Source organism: Nerophis ophidion, linkage group LG24 (genome assembly GCF_033978795.1).
Source record: "Nerophis ophidion isolate RoL-2023_Sa linkage group LG24, RoL_Noph_v1.0, whole genome shotgun sequence".
Lineage (NCBI taxonomy): Eukaryota > Metazoa > Chordata > Actinopteri > Syngnathiformes > Syngnathidae > Nerophis > Nerophis ophidion.
Window position 1 is genome coordinate 18,928,095 of NC_084634.1, and position 25,374 is coordinate 18,953,468.

At 40.9% G+C, this 25,374-nt stretch overlaps 1 long non-coding RNA gene across 2 annotated transcripts in view; it reads right to left on the bottom strand.

The window, feature by feature from the left end:
* The window catches only part of LOC133542204 (uncharacterized), a 185,422-nt gene extending 160,761 nt beyond the window's left edge, over positions 1-24,661 (bottom strand). For both annotated transcript variants that reach the window (XR_009804092.1, XR_009804093.1), the window contains exon 1: positions 24,562-24,661. This is a non-coding gene — a long non-coding RNA (uncharacterized LOC133542204). The remainder of the gene's footprint in view (positions 1-24,561) is intronic.
* Between the last annotated feature and the right edge of the window lie 713 nt (positions 24,662-25,374).

A 25,374-nucleotide genomic window follows, 5' to 3' on the forward strand; every position in this document is an offset into this window, starting at 1 on the left:
TTGACAAAATGAGACACAAAAAGATTTGGAATAAATCACGTCTTAGAAAGTCTGAGAAAGTTATACATGTAAACAAACTACCAAACTACTATCAAGAACCATCAAATTTAGTAGGACAAAACGGCGATCGCCAAATACTCGAATCAGTGAAGCATGTTTAGTATAAACAGTGTGCTTTAAAACAATTAGGGAGCTTTGTGTCATGTTTGTCCTCCTACAGAAACCATATTAAAACAAAAAATATGTTTTTTCCCCCTCATCTTTTTTCATTTTACATATATTTTTGAAAAAGCTCCAGAGAGCCACTAAGGCTGCGCTAAAGAGCCGCATGCGGCTCCAGATCTGCAGGTTGCCGACCCCCGCTTTAGGTGCATACACAATAATTTGGTAATGTGAATAGTGAAAATAGATTTAAAAAAAAGGATACAAAAGTATCTATATATATGTATATATCCACACATATGCATATATAATATTATTGCACATTATAGTCCGAAATAATAAAAAGACATGACATGACGGACATTGTGCTCACTCAGTGCTTGTTTAAGGCTACTATGGCTCTTGGGTAGAAACTGTCTTTTAGTCTATTGGTGCCCACTTTTAGCACCCTATAGCCTCTTTACTCACAATGTGTCAACTTTTTTTCTTATAAAATTGGGAGCAATTTCTCATATTCTTTCTGTTTCTGTAATGTTGCAATATTTCCTTGTAACATTATCCCTTCATGTAAAATTATTACTTTTTTTAATGCAAAATGGTGACATATGACGTTTATCACAATGTTTCCAATTTTTTATGGTTCTTGTAAAATAGAGACATTTTTTGAGTAGACATGACTTTTGTCATCTTTTGCCAAGTAAAATTTATATTATAATATTTCCAACATTTTAAAATTCTTATAAAATTGCGACTAGTCGAGTAAAATTACGACTCTTTTCATAAAATTGCCAAAATGTTAAGCTTTTTTTTGCAAAATTGAGACTATAAGTGTAAAATTCCAACATTTATCGTAATATTGCACAAATGTTTTTCTTGTAAAATGTTGACTTGCAATGAGTAAAATTATGAGTATTATTATTGTACTGCTAAAATTCTAGGTTTCACTTGTGAAATTGTGACTTTTTTCCTGTGAAATTCCTGCTCATTTTTCCCAACAAGCTTTTTTATATTTGCATAGTATGTTTATGTTATTAATGTTGTAAATACCCATTTACGATTTGCGCACTAGTTGCCAGCTTGCAATTAAGGTTTTAGTTGCCACCTCATGATTAGTGCTCTAGATGCCAGCCAGCAATTGGCACTCTTACTAACCATCAATTAGGACTCGAATTGCCAGCTAGCAACTAGCGCTGTAGTTGCCAGATAGCAATTGGCGATCTAGTTGTTAACCATCGATTCGCACTTTAGTTGCCAGCTAGCGACTAGAGCTTTATTTGCCAACTCACAATTGGCACTTTAATTGCCAGATAGCGACCTGGGCTGTAGTTGCTAGCTCGGAACAAGCGCTCTGGTTGCCAGCTTGCAATTAAGGCTTTAGTTGCCAGCTAGCGATTGGTACTATAGTTGCAAACCATCGATTAGCACTAATTGCCAGCCAGCAACTAGCGCTCTAGTTGCCAGCTCGCGATGACAGCTGTAGTGGCCAGTTAGTGACTAGCGTGCTAGATGTTAGCTCGCGATTAAGGCTGTAGTTGCCAGCTAGCGATTGCCCCTCTAGTTGCAAACAACCGGTTAGCAATCCAGTTGCCACCTCACGATTAAGGCTTTAGTTGCCAGCTCATGATTAATGCTCTATTTGCCAGCAAGCGATTAGCGTTTAAGTTGCCAGATAGCAATTGGCGATCTAGTTGCTAACCATCGACTAGCACTTTAGTTGCCAGCTACCGATTAGTGCTATCATCGCCAGCTTACAATTGGCACTCTAATTTCCAGATAGTGACTAGGGCTCTAGTTGCTAGCTCGCAACAAGGGCTCTGGTTGCCAGCTTGCAACCAAGGCTTTAGTTGCAAGCTAGCGATTGGCACTTTGTATCAAACCATCGATTAGCACTCTAATTGCCAGCTAGCAACTAGCGCTCTAGTTGCCAGCTCGTGATGACGGCCGTAGTTGCCAGCTAGTGATTGCCGTTCTAATTGCAAACATTTGGTTAGTACTGTAGTTGCCAGCCAGCGACTAGCGCTCAAGTTGCAAACAATCGGTTAGCACTCTAGTTGCCAGTTAGAGACTAGCACTCTTGTTGCCAGCTAGCGACCAGCGCTCTAGTTGCCAGCTCGTGATTAAGGTTGTAGTTGCCAGTTAGCGATTGCCGCTCTAGTTGCAAACAATCGGTTATCACTCTAGTTGCCAGCTAGCGACGAGCGCTCTACTTGCCAGTTAGCGACCATCGCATTAGATGCTTGCTCGCGATTAAGGCTGTAGTTACCATGTAGCGATTGCCGCTCTAGTTTTAAACAATCGGTTAGCACACTAGTTGCCAGTTAGAGACTAGCACTCTTGTTGCCAGCTAGCGACTAGCGCTCTAGTAGCCAGCTAGCGACTAGCGCTCTAGTTGCCAGCTCGCGATGACGGCTGTAGTTGCCAGCCAGCCAGCGATTGCCGCTCTAATTGCAAACATTCGGTTAGCACTCTAGTTGCCAGCTAGCAACTAGCACTCTAGTTGCCAGTTAGCGACTAGCTTATTAAATGCTAGCTCGCGCTTAAGGCTGTAGTTGCCTTAAGCGCGAGCTAGCATTTAACAATCTATGTGAAACCTTTCAAATCGGTTTCAGGGCAAATCACTCGACTGAGACAGCCCTCGCAAAATTGACTAATGATCTATTGCTAACGATGGACTCTGATGCGTCATCTATGTTGCTGCTCCTCGATCTTAGCGCTGCTTTCGATACCGTCGATCATAATATTTTATTAGAGCGTATCAAAATACGAATTGGTATGTCAGACTCAGCCCTGTCATGGTTTAACTCTTATCTTACTGATAGGATGCAGTGCGTCTCCTATAACAGTGTGACCTCGGACTATGTTAAGGTAACGTGTGGTGTTCCCCAGGGTTCGGTCCTTGGCCCTGTACTCTTCAGCATCTACATGCTGCCGCTAGGTGACGTCATACGCAAATACGGTATTAGCTTTCACTGTTATGCTGATGACACCCAACTTTACATGCCCCTAAAGCTGACCAACATGCCGGACTGTAGTCACTTGGAAGCGTGTCTTAATGAAATTAAACAATGGATGTCCGCTAACTTTTTGCAACTTAATGCCAAAAAAACGGAAATGCTGATTATCGGTCCTGCTAGACACCGACCTCTATTTAATAATACAACTTTAACATTTGACAACCAAATAATAAAACAAGGTGACTCTGTAAAAAATCTGGGTATTATCTTCGACCCAACTCTCTCCTTTGAGTCACACATTAAAAGCGTTACTAAAACGGCCTTCTTTCATCTCCGTAATATCGCTAAAATTCGCTCCATTTTGTCCACTAAAGACGCCGAGATCATTATCCATGCGTTTGTTACGTCTCGTCTCGATTACTGTAACGTATTATTTTCGGGTCTCCCCATGTCTAGCATTAAAAGATTACAGTTGGTACAAAATGCGGCTGCTAGACTTTTGACAAGAACAAGAAAGTTTGATCATATTACGCCTGTACTGGCTCACCTGCACTGGCTTCCTGTGCACTTAAGATGTGACTTTAAGGTTTTACTACTTACGTATAAAATACTACACGGTCTAGCTCCAGCCTATCTTGCCGATTGTATTGTACCGTATGTCCCGGCAAGAAATCTGCGTTCAAAAGACTCCGGCTTATTAGTGATTCCTAGAGCTCAAAAAAAGTCTGCGGGCTATAGAGCGTTTTCCGTTCGGGCTCCAGTACTCTGGAATGCCCTCCCGGTAACAGTTCGATATGCTACCTCAGTAGAAGCATTTAAGTCTCATCTTAAAACTCATTTGTATACTCTAGCCTTTAAATAGACCTCCTTTTTTGACCAGTTGATCTGCCGCTTATTTTCTTTCTCCTATGTCCCCCCCTCCCTTGTGGAGGGGGTCCGGTCCGATGACCATGGATGAAGTACTGACTGTCCAGAGTCGAGACCCAGGATGGACCGCTCGTCGGGACCCAGGATGGACCGCTCGCCTGTATCGGTTGGGGACATCTCTACGCTGCTGATCCGCTTCAGATGGTTTCCTGTGGACGGGACTCTCGCTGCTGTCTTGGAGCCACTATGGATTGAACTTTCACAGTATCATGTTGGACCCGCTCGACATCCATTGCTTTCGGTCCCCTAGAGGGGGGGGGTTGCCCACATCTGAGGTCCTCTCCAAGGTTTTTCATAGTCAGCATTGTCGCTGGCGTCCCACTGAATGTGAATTCTCCCTGCCCACTGGGTGTGAGTTTTCCTTGCCCTTTTGTGGGTTCTTCCGAGGATGTTGTAGTCGTAATGATTTGTGCAGTCCTTTGAGACATTTGTGATTTGGGGCTATATAAATAAACATTGATTGATTGATTGATTGATTGCCAGCTAGCGATTGCCGCTTTAGTTGTAAATAATCGGTCAGCACTCTAGTTGCCAGTTATAGACTAACACTCTTGTTGCCAGCTAGCGACTAGCGCTCTAGTTGCCAGCTCGTGATTAAGGCTGTAGTTACCAGTTAGCGATTGCTGCTCTAGTTGTAAACAATCGGTTAGCACTCTAGTTGCCAGTTAGAGACTAACACTCTTGTTGCCAGCTAGCGACTAGCGCTCTAGTTCCTAGCTCGCAATGACGGCTGTAGTTGTAAGCCAGCGATTGCCGCTCTAAATGCAAACATTCGGTTAGCATTCTAGTTGCCAGTTAGAGACTAGCACTGTAGTTGCCAGTTAGAGACTAGCTTGTTAAATGCTAGCTCGCGATTAAGGCCGTAGTTGCCAGCTAGCGATTGCCGCTCTAAATGCAAACATTTGGTTAGCACTCTAGTTGCCAGCCAGCGACTAGCACTGTAGTTGCCAGTTAGCGACTAGCGCGTTAGATGCCAGCTCGCGATTAAGGCTGTATTTGCCAGCTAGCCGTTAGCACTCTAGTTGCCAGTTAGAGACTAGCACTCTAGTTGCCAGTTAGAGACTAGCACTGTAGTTGCCAGTTAGAGACTAGCACTGTAGTTGCCAGTTAGAGACTAGCACTCTAGTTGCCAGTTAGATACTAGCCCTCTAGTGGCCAGTTAGACACTAGCACTCTAGTTGCCAGTTAGATACTAGCATTGTAGTTACCAGTTAGAGACTAGCACTCTAGTTGCCAGTTAGAGACTAGCCCTCTAGTTGCCAGTTAGAGACTAGCCCTCTAGTTGCCAGTTAGAGACTAGCACTCTAGTTGCTAGTCAGAGACTAGCATTGTAGTTGCCAGTTAGAGACTAGCACTGTAGTTGCCAGTTAGAGACTAGCCCTCTAGTTGCCAGCTCGCGATTAAGGCTGTAGTTGCCAGTTAGCGATTGCCGCTCTCGTTGCAAAAAATCGGTTAGCACTCTAGTTGCCAGTTAGAGGCTAGCACTCTTGTTGCCAGCTAGGAACTCGCGCTTTAGTTGCCAGCCCGCGATTAAGGCGGTAGTTGCCAGTTAGCGATTGCTGCTTTAGTTGCATACAATCGGTTAGCAATCAGGTTGCCCGCTCGTGATTAGCGCTCAAGTTGCCAGTTCGCGATTGGCACTCTAGTTGCTAACTATCAATTAGCGCTCTAGTTGCGAGTTCACAATTAATGGTGTATGTTGCCAGCTAGATATTAATGCTCTGGTTGCCAGCTAGCGATTTGCACTCTGGTTGCTAACCATCGATTAGCACTCTTTGTCAGCTAGCGATTAACGTGCTGTATGGTTTGGTTGGTAGAGTGGCCGTGCCAGCAACTTGAGGGTTCCTGGTTCGATCCCCACTTCTGCCAACCTCGTCACTGCCGTTGTGTCCTTGGGCAAGAAACTTTACCCACCTGCTCCTAGTGCCACCCACACTGGTTTAAAAATGTAACTCAGATATTGGGTTTCTCTATGTAAAGCGCTTTGAGTCACTAGAGAAAAGCACTATATAAATATAATTCACTTCACTATTAGCCACTTCAATTCTTTGAATATTTAGTATAGCACAATACCTTGAGGTAGCGTTTATGTCCAGTTGAATACAAAACCACATTTTTACAAGATACCCAAATCCATGGTCTTTGGTCCTGGACAAGGTTCAAGACCACTGTTTTAGTGTATGTAATTGGGGTCCCTTGTGTATGGGGCATACGTCACCACCCAAATGGGCACAAAATGTTGACGTGTACTTAGGCCGCATGTTGACGTGTGTGTACGATGTGTACGGTGTTTACGATGTGTACGGTATGTACGATGTATAAGATGTGTACGGTGTGTACGATATGTACGGTGTGTACGGCGTGTACGATATGTACGGTGTGTACTATGTTTACGATGTGTACGGTGTGTACGATATGTACGATGTGTACGGTGTTTACGATGTGTACGGTGTGTACGGTGTGTACGGTGTGTACGGTGTGTACGGTGTGTACGGTCTGTGTCGTGTATGATATGTACGATGTGTACGATATGTACGGTGTGTACGGTGTGTACGATATGTACTATGTGTACGATTTGTACGCTGTGTACGATATGTACGATGTGTACGGTCTGTTCGGTGTGTACGATATGTACGGTGTGTACGATATGTACGGTGTGTACTATGTGTATGGTGTGTACGGTGTGTAAGGTGTGTACGATATGTACGGTGTGTACGGTGTGTTTACGCCTGACATGGCGTGACGGGGCAGGACAGGCCTTGAGGGCCCAGCAAGGACGCCGCAACGCGCAATAAAAGTGTCATTTTTCACCTCCTCTCTAAACAGGTCGTAACGTTGAGATGAGCCATGGCCCATTACGGGGCCCCGCCAGTAAACACGGCGTTGAGCGCGCGGGGACGGAACCAATGAGGAGCACGCCACGCGGCGTCTGGACTAGCTCGGGCCCTTAGTAACCCGGGTGTGTTATGGGAACAGACACTTGTCAGGCTGCCGGTCCATGCAGGCACAAACTTTGCTTTCAGACCCCTGAATATTAGCGAGGTTCTAGGACAGCTTTATTGCTCTGACAAACACCATTTCTCTGCGGGCTGGAGGTGGGAGGACCAGACGAGCGTATACTCCTGCCTTGATGGCCGCTCAGCTCTCTCCTCCTCCTCCTCCTCTGCCTGACTCCTGGTTCACCCTCCATTGTGCAGCCGACAGTTCAGCCAGCAGTCAGGGGTCCCGATTGGAGCCAGGGGCAAAAAGGCTGCAGAAATATTGGTCCTCATCATGAAATACGTCTTTCATGCACGGATTTACAAGCGGGTGAATCAGCCTTTGGACAGAATGCTCGCCATCATGCACGAATACAAAAATAAGAAAAAAGCGGCCCAATCTTAATTCCCTGGCTCGCTTTAGAAGGAAGGAAGGTACACACGCCCTCTTGTGCACAAAGGGAGTATTGCAGTGCATACAGAAGGTCACATGGTACGATATGAAATGAATAAACACATCTTAAATGTTCCATTATTTATATGAGTCAATTTATTTAATGTAAAAAGTACATTTAATTATTTCAATATTGAATTAATTTATTTATGGATGTTTTAATAATTAGTTAAATGCTTATTTCGCTATTCAATAATATATTTTTCATGATTAATGACAATTATTTAATGAACTTGTGTTTTATGGAGTGAAAATATGAAAAATTAAATGGAAAAGCATCTTAATATAATTATTGTGTCATTACCTAATTATAAATACACACACGTGTTATTACATTTGTCATTATGTATTCAATGTAAAATACATTCAATTATTTAATCATTAACTTATTTAAATATTTAATTAATTTTGGGTTTCACTGATTACTGTTTTTGTCAATTATTAAAGTAAGTATTTTACATTCTTTTTTCCTAATTATTATTTTCCATCCATCCATCCATCATCTTCCGCTTATCCGAGGTCGGGTCGCGGGGGCAACAGCCACTTCGTCTAGCTCTTCCCGGGGATCCCGAGGCGTTCCCAGGACAGCCGGGAGACATAGTCTTCCCAACGTGTCCTGGGTCTTCCCCGTGGCCTCCTACCAGCTGGACGTGCCCTAAATACCTCCCTAGGGAAGCGTTCGGGTGGCATCCTGACTAGATGCCTGAACCACCTCATCTGGCTCCTCTCGATGTGAAGGAGCAGAGGCTTTACTTTGAGTTCCTCCCGGATGGCAGAGCTTCTCACCCTATCTCTAAGGGAGAGACTCGCCACACGGCGGAGGAAACTCATTTCGGCCGCTTGTACCCGTGATCTTATCCTTTCGGTCATGACCCAAAGCTCATGACCAGAGGTGAGGATGGGAACGTAGATCGACCGGTAAATTGAGAGCTTTGCCTTCCGGCTCAGCTCCTTCTTCACCACAACGGATCGGTACAACGTCCGCATTACTGAAGACGCCGCACCGATCCGCCTGTCGATCTCACGATCCACTCTTCCCTCACTCGTGAACAAGACTCCTAGGTATTTGAACTCCTCCACTTGGGGCAGGGTCTCCTCCCCAACCCGGAGATGGCATTCCACCCTTTTCCGGGTGAGAACCATGGACTCGGACTTGGAGGTGCTGATTCTCATTCCGGTCGCTTCACACTCGGCTGCGAACCGATCCAGCGAGAGCTGAAGATCCCGGTCAGATGAAGCCATCAGGACCACATCATCTGCAAAAAGCAGAGACCTAATCCTGCGGTTACCAAACCGGAACCCCTCAACGCCTTGACTGCGCCTAGAAATTCTGTCCATAAAAGTTATGAACAGAATCGGTGACAAAGGACAGCCTTGGCGGAGTCCAACACTCACTGGAAATGTGTTCGACTTACTGCCGGCAATGCGGACCAAGCTCTGGCACTGATCGTACAGGGAACGGACCGCCACAATAAGACAGTCCGATACCCCATACTCTCTGAGCACTCCCCACAGGACTTCCCGAGGGACACGGTCGAATGCCTTCTCCAAGTCCACAAAGCACATGTAGACTGGTTGGGCAAACTTCCATGCACCCTCAAGAACCCTGCCGAGAGTATAGAGCTGGTCCACAGTTCCACGACCAGGACGAAAACCACACTGTTCCTCCTGAATCCGAGGTTCGACTATCCGATGTAGCCTCCTCTCCAGTACACCTGAATAAACCTTACCGGGAAGGCTGAGGAGTGTGATCCCACGATAGTTGGAACACACCCTCCGGTCCCCCTTCTTAAAGAGAGGAACCACCACCCCGGTCTTCCAATCCAGAGGTACCGCCCCCGATGTCCACGCGATGCTGCAAAGTCTTGTCAACCAAGACAGCCCCACAGCATCCAGAGCCTTAAGGAACTCCGGGCGGATCTCGTCCACCCCTGGGGCCTTGCCACCGAGGAGCTTTTTAACTACCTCAGCGACCTCAGCCCCAGAAATAGGAGAGTCCACCACAGATTCCCCAGGCACTGCTTCCTCATAGGAAGACGTGTTGGTGGGATTGAGGAGGTCTTCGAAGTATTCCTTCCACCTATCCACAACATCCGTAGTTGAGGTCAGCAGAACACCATCCGCACCATACACGGTGTTGGTAGTGCACTGCTTCCCCTTCCTGAGGCGGCGTATGGTGGTCCAGAATCGCTTCGAAGCCGTCCGGAAGTCGTTTTCCATGGCTTCCCCGAACTCCTCCCATGTCCGAGTTTTTGCCTCCGCGACCGCTGAAGCTGCACACCGCTTGGCCTGTCGGTACCTGTCCACTGCCTCCGGAGTTCTATGAGCCAAAAGGACCCGATAGGACTCCTTCTTCAGCTTGACGGCATCCCTCACCACTGGTGTCCACCAAGGGGTTTTAGGATTGCCGCTCCGACAGGCACCAACTACCTTGCGGCCACAGCTCCGATCTGCCGCCTCGACAATAGAGGTGCGGAACATGGTCCACTCGGACTCAATGTCCAGCACCTCCCTCGTGACATGTTCAAAGTTCTTCCGTAGGTGGGAATTGAAACTTTGTCTGACAGGAGACTCTGCCAGACATTCCCAGCAGACCCTCACAATGCGTTTGGGCCTCCCAGGTCTGTCCGGCATCCTCCCCCACCATCGCAGCCAACTCACCACCAGGTGGTGATCGGTAGAAAGCTCCGCCCCTCTCTTCACCCGATTGTCCAAAACTTGAGGCCGTAAATCCGATGACACAAATACAAAGTCGATCACGGAACTGCGGCCTAGGGTGTCCTGGTGCCAAGTGCACATATGGACACCCTTATGTTTGAACATGGTGTTTGTTATGGACAAACTGTGACGAGCACAAAAGTCCAATAACAAAACACCACTCGGGTTCAGATCCGGACGGCCATTCTTCCCAATCACGCCTCTCCAGGTTTCACTGTCGTTGCCAACGTGAGCGTTGAAGTCTCCCAGTAGGACAAGGGAATCACCCGGGGGAGCACTCTCCAGTACTCCCTCGAGTGTTCCCAAAAAGGGTGGGTACTCTGAACTGCTGTTTGGTGCATAAGGACAAACAACAGTCAGGACCCGTCCCCCCACCCGAAGGCGGAGGGAGGCTACCCTTTCGTCCACCGGGTTGAACTCCAACATACAGGCTTTGAGCCGGGGAGAAACAAGAATTGCCACCCCAGCCCGTCGCCTCTCACTGCCGGCAACGCCAGAGTGGAAGCGGGTCCAATCCCTCTCGAGAGAAGTGGTTCCAGAGCCCTTGGTGTGCGTCGAAGTGAGTCCGACTATATCCAGCCGGAATTTCTCGACTTCGCGCACTAGCTCAGGCTCTTTCCCCCCCAGTGACGTGACGTTCCACGTCCCAAGAGCTAGCTTCTGTAGCCGAGGATCGGACCGCCAAGTGCCCTGCCTTCGGCTGTCGCCCAGCTCACGTTGCACCCGACCTCTATGGCCCCTGCTATGGGTGGTGAGCCCATTGGAGGGGTGACCCACATTGCCTCTTCGGGCTGTGCCCGGCCGGGCCCCATGGGAACAGGCCCGGCCACCAGGCGCTCGCCATCGTGCCCCACCTCCGGGCCTGGCTCCAGAGGGGGGCCCCGGTGACCCGCGTCCAGGCGAGGGAAATCTGGGTCCATGATTTTTCTTCTTCATAAAGGTCTTCGAGTTGCTCTTTGTCTGATCCCTCACCTAGAACCTGTTTGCCTTGGGAGACCCTACCAGGGGGCTTTATGCCCCCGGACAACATAGCTCCTAGGATCATTGGGACACGCAAACTCCTCTACCATGATAAGGTTGCAGCTCAGAGAGGAGAATTATTATTTTGTGATATTTAATTATTTGATAAAACTATATTCGGGGGCTTCAAATGTGAAAAATTAAATAGAAAAACATCTTAAAATAATAAATCAATGTGTCATTTCCCAATTATTATTGGAACCAAATACATCCATCCATCCATCCATCCATTTACTACCGCTTGTCCCTTTCAAGGTCGCGGGGGGCGCTGGAGCCTATCTCAGCGGAAGGTAGGGTACACCCTGGCTATTAATTTTTTTTATGATTAATGACACATTTAATTATTTAATGAACTTGTGTTTTATGGAGTTAAAATATGAAAAACTATAAGGAAAAGCATATTAAAATAATTACTTATTGTGTCATTACCTAATTATAATTGAAACCAAATACACACACGTGTTATTACATTTGTCATTTTGTATTCAATGTAAAATACATTCAATTATTTAATCATTGACTTATTTAAATATTTAATTAAATTTGGACTTCATTGATTAATGTTTTAGTCAATTATTAAAATACGTTTTTCACAATCTTTTCCTAAAATGATTTATGAGGAATAATTATTTGATAAAACTTTATTCGGGAGCTTCAAATGTAAAAATAAATAAATAGAAAACAGCTTAAAAAAATAAATTAATGTGTCATTACCTAATTATAATTGGAACCAAATACACACAAGTGTTATTACATTTGTCATTTTGTATTCTATGAACAGTACATTCATTTATTTAATCATTGACTTATTTAAATATTTAATTAATTTTGGATTTCAGTGATTAATGTTTTAGTCAATTATTAAAATAAGTATTTTACAATCTTTTAAAAAATATTTTAGTGAGATGTAATTAATTGATAAAACTATATTCGGGAGCTTCAAATATGAACAATTAAATAGAAAAAACATCTTAAAATTACCTAATTATAATTGGGACCAAATTCATCCATCCATCCATTTTCTACCGCTTGTCCCTTTTGGGGTCGCGGGGGGCGCTGGAACTTCTCTCAGCTGCATTTGGGCAGAAGGCGGGGTACACCCTGGCTATTCAATAATTATTTTTCTTAATGATTAATGACATATTTAATTATTTAATTAACTTGTGTTTTATGGAGTGAAAATGTAAAAAAAAAAAATAGAAACCATCTTAAATAATTAATTATTGTGTCATTACCCAATTATAATTGGAACCAAATACACACGTGTTTATGTTTGTCATCATGTATCCAACGTAAAAATTACATTCAATTATTTAATCATTGACTTATTTAAAGTAATTAATTATTGAATTCATTGATTGATGTTTTAGTTAATTATTTAAATAATAATTTCACAATCAATTTTTTTTTATGATTTAGTGACTTATTTGAAAAAAATATGAGGTTCAAATGGGAAAAAAACTTATATGAAACAATCACTTAAATGTATCATTACATATAATTTGAACTAAATACATAAATGTGTCATAAATTAATTTAATGTAAAAAAACATTTAATTATTGAATTAATTGATCAATGTATTGATTTCATTACCGTTTTATGATCCAATTGTTTTTATTTTTATGATCTTATGACCTATTTAAATATTTCATAGAATGTCAAATGAGACCATACCAAATAAATAACTCCTCTTTGAATGATTTTAATATTTGATTATTTTATATTTTACAATTAATCGCAGACTTCTATATTTGATGATTACAGTAATTGTTTATTTACTTAAATAACTTTTTCACGATAGGATTAATTAATTAATTTAATTCATGAACCTTTGTTTTACAGGGGATCAATTTGGACAATATCATAAATAACAATTTGAAAATGTACCTTAATGTGTCATTAATTATAATTTATATCATACAAAAATTACATTTAGTTATTAAATTATCTTATTCATTATTCCAATATCTAACAAATTCTTGATTCTTTTGGTTGATGACTTAATTATTTAATGATTTAGGTTATGTCATAATTTAAAGATTTTTTAAATGATGAACTACTATATATATATTAAGGCTGGGCAACGTTTAAAAATTTTAATCGAAGTTAATCGCACTATTTCTCTGATTAATCGTGATTAACTGCATTGTATACGCAAAGCCCAATAATGAATTCAAAAGTAGTGTGTAGTGCACCTTTATTGGAATATTCCCCCACATGAACAAAAGCGCCAAAACATTTGTTGTGCAAACACAATTTAAATCAGTCCTTGTTAAACAGTAACAGTTAAATAGCATATTTTATGAAAAATCAACTCAAAAAATTTAAATACAAACATTTAAGCTTATTACTACCACTGCCAGGGTATTTAAGTTATCCTGTTTGTTATGGAAAATAAATATAATCTACATACACATCTCTGAGCCACAATCATAACATCTGAACAGGCAATTTCTGAGGTCACAGCAGAAACATTTTTTTTTATCAGGGATCTTATGTTTAAAAAACCTATATTATAGGTAGTGGGCTGTTTTAGGGAATTTTTGATCAAATTATCCGTAGTAGCAATATTAATAATGTTGTGTTTATTCTGCGTAGTGCACTTAAAATAATTATGACCATATCTAGGAATTGATATGATGGGAATTTTCCGATTGTTTTCTTGGTGCTTTGATAAACTGAACGCATATACATGGTACTATATTGATGTTATGAGCCAGGGAATAAAATAACTACCCTACCCAGCATGCAACAGGAGTGATGAGCATGCGCGGTAGCCCAGTATAGGTTATGTCGCCATGACGGCATCTTGTATGTTGTGATATGCACGCTCTGAAAGCAAACGTTAAGAACTCAGCCAACATTCCTCGTCTGCATTATTCATAAATAGACAGACAACGCAAATACTCCGCTGCTTCACAGGCTGCTGGATGTAGCCGGCAAAGTATTCCCATGCTAGCTAGCCGGTCTAGCAAGCATGTGTCATTCAGTCCAAAACGGCCCGATCGATCCACATTCAGAATTGTCTGGCGGTCGTAAGTGATCCCGGAGTGTCCACGCTGTAAGCCAGCCATGAAATTTGCAGAATTGTCCGGTATTTTTGCCAAATGTTCCATCTTTACCAAGAGCCCCTCGAAGCCGCAGCCCGTCCGGGCGACGCCATCTTGTTAAGAAAATGCGTTAACAAAATAAAAGCATGTAAACAACATACGCAAATGTGCGATAAAATAATTGTCGGCGTTAATAGATTGATGAGTTAACTCGTAATTAACGCATTCATTTGCCCACCCCTAATATATATATATATATATATATATATATATATATATATATATATATCCATCCATCCATCCATCCATTTCTACCGCTTATTCCCTTTTTTGGGGTCGCGGGGGGCGCTGGCGCCTATCTCAGCTACAATCGGGTGGAAAGCGGGGTACACCCTGGACAAGTCGCCACCTCATCGCAGGGCCAGCACAGATAGACGGACAACTTTCACACTCACATTCGCACACTAGGGCCAATTTAGTGTTGCCAATCAACCTATCCCCAGGTGCATGTCTTTGGAAGTGGGAGGAAGCCGGAGTACCCGGAGGGATCCACGCATTCACGGGGAGAACATGCAAACTCCACACAGAAAGATCCCGAGCCTGGATTTGAACCCTGGACTGCAGGACCTTCGTATTGTGAGGCAGACGCACCAACCCCTCTGCCACCGTGAAGTATATATATATATATATATATATATATATATATATATATATATAACCCTATATTTAATTATTTCATTAGAGCAGGGGTCGGGAACCTTTTTAACTGAGAGAGCCATGAAAGCTAAATATTTTAGAATTTATTTCTGTGAGAGCCATATAATATTTTTTAACACTGAATACAAACTAAATGCGTGCATTTTTAAGTAAGACCCACATTTTTAGAGTATAACAAATCTCTTGTTCTTTTTAATAACATTGTTATTCTGAAGCTAACCAATAATAAATGAAATACTTCTTACCATTAATGCCACTTCTTGAACAGATGCGGTAGAAACCGGATGGATGGATTAAAATGCATGAAAAGGTTTTATATTTTGAACGTTATTTTTAACACTGTGATTACCAGCGGAATTATTCATTACTTACCGTGTTAAGCTATGTCAGCTAAGATTTACTTGAGAGCCAGATGCAGTCATCAAAAGAGCCACATCTGGCTCGAGAGCCATAGGTTCCCTACCCCTGCATTAGAGTGTGTCTTGTTGAGAATGAAAGGGGGAAAAATTAAATACATAATCTCTTATGTACATAATGTCTGTCTAATGATGTGTCATAATTAATTGGAATTCCATCCATCCATCCATTTTCTACCGCTTATTCCCTTTCGGGGTCGCGGGGGGCGCTGGCGCCTATCTCAGCTACAATCGGGCGGAAGGCGGGGTACACCCTGGACAAGTCGCCACCTCATCGCAGGGCCAACACAGATAGACAGACAACATTCACACTCACATTCACACACTAGGGCCAATTTAGTGTTGCCAATCAACCTATCCCCAGGTGCATGTCTTTGGAAGTGGGAGGAAGCCGGTGTACCCGGAGGGAACCCACGCATTCACGGGGAGAACATGCAAACTCCACACAGAAAGATCCCGAGCCTGGATTTGAACCCAGGACTGCAGGACCTTCGTATTGTGAGGCAGACGCGCACTAACCCCTCTGGCACCGTGAAGCCCTTAATTGGAATTACATTACATATTTAAATTAGATTAATCAATCATTTAATTAATTATTGATTTCATTATTTGATGTTTTAACTAGTTGTATAAATAATTGTTTTACAATGTAAGACTTTTTTACCCTGCCTTCCGCCCGATTGTAGCTGAGATAGGCGCCAGCGCCCCCCGCGACCCCGAAAGGGAATAAGCGGTAAAAAATGGATGGATGGATGGACTTTCTTATGATTTAATGACATTTAATTTTAATGAACATGTAAATTAAATGAACACACCTTTAAATAATTACTTGTCAATTATTATTTTTAATAAAAAATACATATGTTTTACAAAATGTGTCATTCATTTTTTTAATTTAAAAAACATTTGATTATTCAATCATTGACTTAAATATTTCAATTTAATTGATTATTTTACTAATTTATTGACTCAAAACAAAAAACAAAAACAAACAAAAAACAAAAACAAATATATATATATATATATATATATATATATATATATTTGTTTTTGTTTTTTGTTTGTTTTTTTTGTTTGTTTGTTTGGCAACACTAAATTGGCCCGAGTGTGTGTGTGTGTGTGTGTGTGTGTGAGAATGTTAGTGTGAATGTTGTCTGTCTATCTGTGTTGGCCCTGCGATGAGGTGGCGACTTGTCCAGGGTGTACCCCGCCTTCCGCCCGATTGTAGCTGAGATAGGCGCCAGCACCCCCCGCGACCCCAAAAGGGAATAAGCGGTAGAAAATGGATGGATGGATGGATATATATATATATATATATATATACGTACTATAAAGTAAAGGGAAACTTGAAATGTATACAGTCAAAGACCTGAAACATATACAGTAGAGATGCGCGGTTCGTGGTCTCATCCGCGGAGTCCGCGGATAAACCGCAGGTCGAGCGGTTGACATGACGAAAAAATAGATTTTATTTAGATTCGGGCGGGTGGCGGTTGAACCATCCGGAAATATTTGATATGCATGGTTCTGTGAAAGGTTTCCTTTGCCATTCAAAGTACCATTTGAGACCTGTGTCATAAAGCGAAGAAGACAATAAGAGACGCTATTATTCTCCTGAATGAATGCCGGTAGTCACCCAGATAATAAGTATTAGGGCGTGCTATGAAGCCATTGGCTTTGTCGCCTACTACAACATGTACGATCTGCTGGTCAGTCCAGCATCATGTTGTGTGTGGCTTACGCGGCAACATGCACACGACTGCAAGGCATACTGGCTGACACAGAGTACACTAATGGTTGTGATATAAACAATTTTAACATTCTTAGTAATATGCACCACGCTGTGAAGCCACACCAATTAAGAACGACAAACACATTTCGGGAGAACATCCTCACAGTAACACTGGGAACGTTAGCGGCTCCAATTGTCATCATTACATCATTACAGGTTTAAATAGCTCAGTGAGCGGTAAAGGCGGACAACCTCTGATGTATTTCAGCGGGCGGTTGGCGGGCGGGTACGGTCCTGATAAAATGTTGGTTCGGGTGGACGGTGGGTGGATGACGACTTTGGAGATGCGGATGATATAATTGCCTATCCGCGCTGCTCTAATATACAGTCATATAAAGGTGAATAATGACAGGTTCCGCTATTGCTAAAACTCACATTCTGGCTAATTTATATTCTTAGTGAAGTGAATTATATTTATATAGCGCTTTTCTCTAGTGACTCAAAGCGCTTTACATAGTGACACCCAATATCTAAGTTACATTTAAACCAGTGTGGGTGGCACTGGGAGCAGGTGGGTAAAGTGTCTTGCCCAAGGACACAACGGCAGTGACTAGGATGGCGGAAGCGGGAATCGAACCTGCAACCCCTCAAGTTGCTGGCACGGCCACTCTACCAACCGAGCTATGCCGCTCGATATTTGTTCGCACTTTTTGAAATAAAAATCCACCAAAAATCAGTTGCAGGAACTCTAGTTAACTATGTACAGCCAAATGAAGACACTGCTACCTTTTTTAGTGTGTGAGTGGGCCGGTGACGTTAGGTCAACGCAGTTGTTTCTAAGTAGTGGGGCGGGCATTACAAACAATTCTCATTGGAGCCACTATCCCTGACTTCTTCATTTAAATAAATAAATAAATAAAAATCAGCACAATTTTTTTTATTTTTCGTAGGCTAAAGTGTGTTATACATTGTGCAGTTGAGTAGATGTTGCTGATTATTTAGAATTTATTATTTATTACATTTATTTAATTTGATTACAATTTTAAAAAATGTTGTACTTTAAATAAAAATTTCAATTATTATTAATCTCAGGCAAATTGATGCACTTTAAATATTTGCTATTACAGGCTAAAAATGTTAATGTTTGTCTTTGTTGTAAGTCCACTTACATTTCTTTAAAAAAAAAAAGTGCATCAATACAAATACATTGTTATGCGTAGGTGTACTTATAATCATTTTATAAACAATTGATACTATTTATAGTCGTGGTGGAGTGTGTGCGTGTGTAATAATACAATAATAACAATGATATGATAACAATAATGATAATAATAAAGACGATAATAATAAAAATAATAATGATAGGTAACAATAAAGACCACAATTGTAGAAGAGAGCGGGGTATAATGCTAACTTAGACTTAGACAAACTCAACACGTGAACATAAAAAACCCCAAAAACTATATAAAATACAAACTGGAATACATTAAAGGGGACTTGTAGGTGGTTTGTGGGGCCTTATAGATGATTTAAAAATCATCCTGGGTCTGTTTGGAAAAAAAAAAAGTGACGGCGCTCAAATTCTCCCTAAATTATCATGAAAATGAGGAAGACGTTTTTGTCCAGGCGGTGTTGTGCAACAGCGAGCGTTAGAAAAGCTCCACATGCAATCTTTTCATAAGACCTGTGTGTTTAAATCCGGTGTCACTCCTGATTCGTGGCAATCATAATGCATCGCCGCCAGTCAGCACCGTGACTGTCCATGTGGTGGCGCTGCAAAGTTTCCAACAAACTTGTTTCCCCCCAACCCCCAAGTGGGCGAAAAGAGAAATTTACGTGTTAAAACAACATTTCAGCGTGACTGGCTGCACAAGTGAAGGCTGCAAACGTCCTCCGTCCCGCTGTTCAGGGGACACAATGATGGATCGGAGCTGCCCGCTTGCCAAATTGTACAACTCTGTTCCACATTGCAGGGCGCATCAAAACCTGTCATATGGTTTTCACTGCTTTGCGACCGAAAAACCTTTTTCCGTGGCGCTTGGATTCTGGACGCGCCCGTTGCACTGCTCAGCTGACATCCGGTCCTAGTTTTAATGGAGGCAAAGACAGGGACGACTCTTGGGACAGCTGATTAAAACACATTTTATGTGTGCATGGGGGATGACATCATCGCATCGGAGAACAACTTATTGCTTTATTCTATGGCCATGCCTCCTCAACGCGGCTAACTACCCTCCACAGTGCAAAGCGCACCTCTAAGTCTGTAATCCTCGCCTCCATGGCGCCAGAGGCTTCTTACAAATATCATCCCAGGAAGACGAGGAATATGTTACGCCGCAGGAGGACATGCTAACCACTAACTGCAAGCTAAAGCTCTTGAATGTAAACAAAGGCGGGCGGATCGAAACGAATATCGACAATAACGATACCACGTAGGGGTAGGAACCGTTCGCATTTGAACTGATTCCCGGAACTTGGGAATTAATTCCAATACTCAACATTACCTATGTTTGGTACTAATGGGTGTTTTTGATAATTAAATGTAATTTTTTATTGCAACATTTAAAATTGAGCTGATAACGACAATTGTTATATCTTGTTTTGTTATCACACATCTGGGTCTCATTTGCAAGGATGACAAAAAGTTGCAATTACATTTGCAAGATTGGCAGTGGTGTCTAGTTTATGGTGCGTTTTTCCTTGTTTTTTTTTGTCGCGCCCTAAGAAGTGTGAATACTGTAAGTATGACGGCTGTTAATCTTTGGGCACGACATTATTCGTTTCCATTTGTGGGGGTAACGATTCGATTCAAAATGATTCCTGATTCAAAATGTATACTTTTATTTTTTATAACATTGGGTGCCACTTCTATGATTAACTATATTCCTCCATAAGATACAGTGGTAAATGGTAAATGGGTTGTACTTATATAGCGCTTTTCTACCCCTTTTTTTAAGGAGCCCAAAGCGCTTTACAGTATTTCCACATTCACCCATTCACACACACATTCACACACTGACGGTGGGAGCTGCCATGCAAGGCGCTCACCAGGACCCATCAGGAGCAAGAGTGAAGTGTCTTGTCCAAGGACACATCAGACGTGACTAGGATGGTAGAAGGTGGGGATTGAACCAGTAACCCTGTAGATTGCTGGCACAGCCACTCTACCAACTTCGCCACGCCATACAGTAGAAAAACAGATTTGATAAATGTATGTATTACCTAAAATAAAACTGGTCTTCGATAAAATTTACCCTGTGGAGTGGGGCGTGGTCTGCGAGCCTCCTGCGGGAAGGGCGTGTGTATGGACCGGCTTCGAAGCAGCTGACAGGTGAGTGGATTGCCCAGCTGAGGCGGGTTATCTAATCACCTGTCTCCTTTATCGGCAGGCGCCAAGACCATGAGAGGGGACACACACGAACGAGAAGGAGGCAGCTGGCGACATTTCCCAGAACAAATACAGACAAATAAAAGGACTTGTAAACTCTGGATCAGGGTCTCCCCCAGGCTCTGTTGGTCCATGGAGAACCCACCCACACAGAGACTTCCACAACCCAAACATTTACTAATGTAGCTGGACAGGACAGATTTTATAAACAAAACAAAAATATATAAAAAATAAATAAAATAATATAAATATAATATAAATATAATAAATTATTATTATATGTATATCATATATTCATACACTACCGTTCAAAAGTTTGGGGTCACCCAAACAATTTTGTGTTTTCCATGAAAAGTCACACTTATTCACCACCATACGTTTTGAAATGAATAGAAAATAGTGTCAAGACATTGACAAGGTTAGAAATAATGATTTGTATTTGAAATAATATTTTTTTTACATCAAACTTTGCTTTCGTGAAAGAATCCTCCATTTGCAGCAATTACAGGATTGCAGACCTTTGGCAATCTAGCTGTTAATTTGTTGAGGTAATCTGGAGAAATTGCACTCCACGCTTTTAGAAGCAGCTCCCACAAGTTGGATTGGTTGGATGGGCACTTCTTGCGTACCATATGGTCAAGCTGCTCCCACAACAGCTCAATGGGGTTCAGATCTGGTGACTGCGCTGGCCACTCCATTACCGATAGAATACCAGCTGCCTGCTTCTTCTCTAAATAGTTCTTGCACAATTTGGAGGTGTGTTTTGGGTCATTGTCCTGTTGTAGGATGAAATTGGCTCCAATCAAGCACTGTCCACAGGGTATGGCATGGCATTGCAAAAAGGAGTGATAGACTTCCCTATTCAGAATCCCTTTTAACCTGTAAAATTTTCCCACCTTACCAGCACCAAAGCAACCCCAGACCATCACATTACCTCCACCATGCTTATCAGATGGCATCAGGCATTCTCCCAGCATCTTTTCAGTTGTTCTGTGTCTCACAAACGTTGTTCTTTCTGATCCAAACACCTCAAACTTGGATCTATACGTCCACAACACTTTTTTCCAGTCTTCCTCTGTCCAATGTCTGTGTTATTTTGACCATCATAATCTTTTTCTTTTATTGGCCAGTCTCAGATATGGCTTTTTCTTTGCCACTCTACCCTGAAGCCCAGAATCCCGCAGCCGCCTCTTCACTGTAGATGTTGACACTGGTGTTTAGCGGGTACTATTTAATGAAGATGCCAGTTGGGGACCTGTGAGGCGTCTGTTTCTCAAACTAGAGAATCTAATGTACTTATCTTCTTGCTCAGTTGAGCAACGCGACCTCCCACTTCTTTTTCTACTCTGGTTAGAGCCTGTTTGTGCTGTCCTCTGAACAGAGTAGTACACACCGTTGTAGGAAATCTTCAATTTCTTAGCAATTTCTCGTATGGAATAGCCTTCATTTCTAAGAACAAGAATAGACTGTCGAGTTTCAGATAAAAGTTCTCTTTTTCTGGCCATTTTGAGATATTTAATTGACCCCACAAATGTGATGGTCCAGAAATTCAATCTGCTCAAAGTAAGGTCAGTTGTGTAGCTTCTGTAACGAGCTAAACTGTTTTCAGATGTGTGAACATGATTGCACAAGGGTTTTCTAATCATCAATTAGCCTTCTGAGCCAATGAGCAAACACATTGTACCATTAGAAAACTGGAGTAATAGTTGCTGGAAATGGGCCTCTATATACCTATGTAGATATTGCACCAAAAACCAGACATTTGCAGCTAGAATAGTCATTTACCACGTTAGCAATGTATAGAGTTTATTTCTTTAAAGTTAAGACTAGTTTAAAGTTATCTTCATTGAAAAGTACAGTGCTTTTCCTTCAAAAATAAGGGCATTTCAATGTGACCCCAAACTTTTGAACGGTAGTAGTGGTAGAACCCACCCACACAGAGACTTCCACAACCCAAACAATTACTAAAGTAGCTGGACAAGACCGATTTTATAAACAAAAAAATATATATATATAAAAAATAAAAATAATAATAAAAATATTATATAAATATTTATCATTATATGTATATCATATATATATCATATATACATTATATATGAATATATACATTATATATGAATATATATATATTATATATATATATACATATATACACACACATATACACATATATATATATTTTTTAATCGATATTTCATTTTTTGAATCAAATAAGATTTGCTACAAATAAGAATTGAGATTTAAATTCCTTTTTTTTTCGTCACCTTTGGTAATTATTGTACTAACTATAATCAGCTGTTTGGTGGTAACTTCGTTGTAGTTTTCAATAACAAATTTGGAGGTGTTGAAATGACCATGTGAAATCATTAATGCTCATCAGTATTAGCATCAAGCGAGAGCATTTTGTGGAAAATTTCGCATTTTTTTGAGTCAATTTATTTGTTGGCATTGAAACCTGCAACATTACTGAGAGGAAGTTTGGCTGAGTCCGCTCTCAGTGCTGCTGGAGTGATCGCCACGTGCAACACAATTCTGGGGGGTAATGATTTCATTCAGATTTGATTCTTCATTTAAAACAATTCTTGATTCAAAAGCAATTTTTTAAAATAACATTGAGTAACAGTTCTATAATACGCAACACTACGCCATTAAAAAGATAAACAGCTGGAATAAATTTCTATACCATTAAAAAACAAATAAATGTTCTTTTTTTGTTTGTTTTTAAAAATAAAATTCTACCCAAATATTTAAGAAAGTGACTGGACAGGACAGATTTTTTTTCCCGGCAAAAAATAAATAAAAAAATAAAAATAAAAAAATCGATTTTTGATTTCTTTGAATCAATTAAGAATTGTTAGCAATGCGAATCGTGATTAAAATATGTATATATTTTTTAAACATTTAGTACCAGTTCTATGATTTACTACATTCTGCCATTAAAAAGATAAACAGCTGTAATAAATGTATTTACTATTTAAAAATAAAAAAAATAAAAAATATTTTTATTCATTAAAAAAAAGGACAGATTGTTTTAGGCAAAAAATAAAATAAAAGTAATACATTAAAAAAATAAATGAATCGATTGATTTCTTTGAATCGATTAAGAATTGTTGCGATTCATTCAAAAATTTTATTTTTTTCATGTTTTGAGGAACTAAAGCAAAGTGTGATGCTCAAAGTAGCCAGATGATAACGTTTCACTTTTCAAGCAGCTCTCAAATATAGAAGAATCATCAACCCCCCCCTCCCCCCCGCATTACCACACCAGGTGGTAGGACCGGTGTTAATAGACGTATTTAGCACAAAATAGCAGTGCGGAGCAGTTTGAACTTAGCATCTACTAAATGAAAAAAAGAAGTGTGTCACGCAATTATTTCCATATATTACAACATGTGACACTGATATTGTATCCCGCAATACTGATGCAAATAAGACCATTTTGAGCTCGCAGTGTGCTTTACCAAGACTGAAACTGTTCTGCGGTCGCCTTGTTTAGCATATTTGGAATCTCAGGGAACACTGGCACAGTTACGCACAAATGGTGAAAGGACGATTGCGTTATAAAGACGTACAACTAGGGGAGAGAATATTCCTTGTCAATATGTTTGGATTGTCAGAAATAAAAATATTAGACATAGCGTCTATTCAGCAATGCTATTTTCTAACTTTATAGATAAAAAAATTCAATAAATGAGTTTTGGTGTCGGTTGGCCTGTTTTTCTTTTTTTAGTGGTGCGCAACAAACCTTACTGGCGGTAAGACCTAGAATGATGACTCAGATATTGAAGTGCATGAAAAAGCTGTTTACTGTTTGTCTTTTTGTCACAAAGTTTGTGAGCCAGAAGACTCCTAACTGATGTAAAACTGAAAGACAAACAATAATCGTGTTCTTCCACGGATAAATGTGGGATAAATGTTCATCTCAGAGGGCAAAGCAGTTACATACAGACCGCTACACAAACTTTTTGCATTAGCTTAAATATTTTAAGAACTACTCATAATCAATGAAGTCCATGAATAGAATATATAAATTAAACTTACCAACGCAGCTTCTTGAAGGCTCAACAGCGATGGAGGGAGATGTTTGTAGACCACATTGTCACATCCCTTACACATGTCAAAACAAGATGGCTTCTTCTTCCTCTTCTTCTTGTTTTCTGGCGGGTTGCAGCCATAGCTTAAAAGGTGCATACTGCCACCTACTGTACTGGAGTATGTAACATGGGCTTATTAGCTATATTTTCTTTACCTTACTATTACTAATAACAATACATATATGTTTATGTAAATATGTATACCTATCCATCTATCTATTTAGTATATAAATATAGAAGTATATACAACCACCCCATAAAAATCTATCAAAATATCCATATATACCAATATGTCTATTAAGAAAAATAATTAACAATAACATTTTTATTACAAATGAATAAATAACAATAATAATAATAATAAACACAAATACAAAAACAAGTGGTTGGAAATTGATGGATGGATTAAAGTTAAAATAAAAAAATTAAATAATAATAAATAAATGAAAAAAATTTAATTAAATAAATAAAAGTCCAATAATTTATATGCACACCGGTCATATTCATTATATTTTATTATATAATCTTGTATCCTTGAGATATTTGACAACTCGTCAGTATTTACTGCCAACTCCTTCTCGCATAGTTTCTACTGCATCCTCTATTTTCCATTTCTTCCCTCCCTTTCTGATCTTTTCCTTTAACTTCAGACATCAGACATACTTTATTAATCCCCGAGGGGAAATTAAAATTTTCAGCACAATCCCATTCAAGGTCAGACAAACATTACAGGGTGACAGAACAGGATCGCTGACGGGTC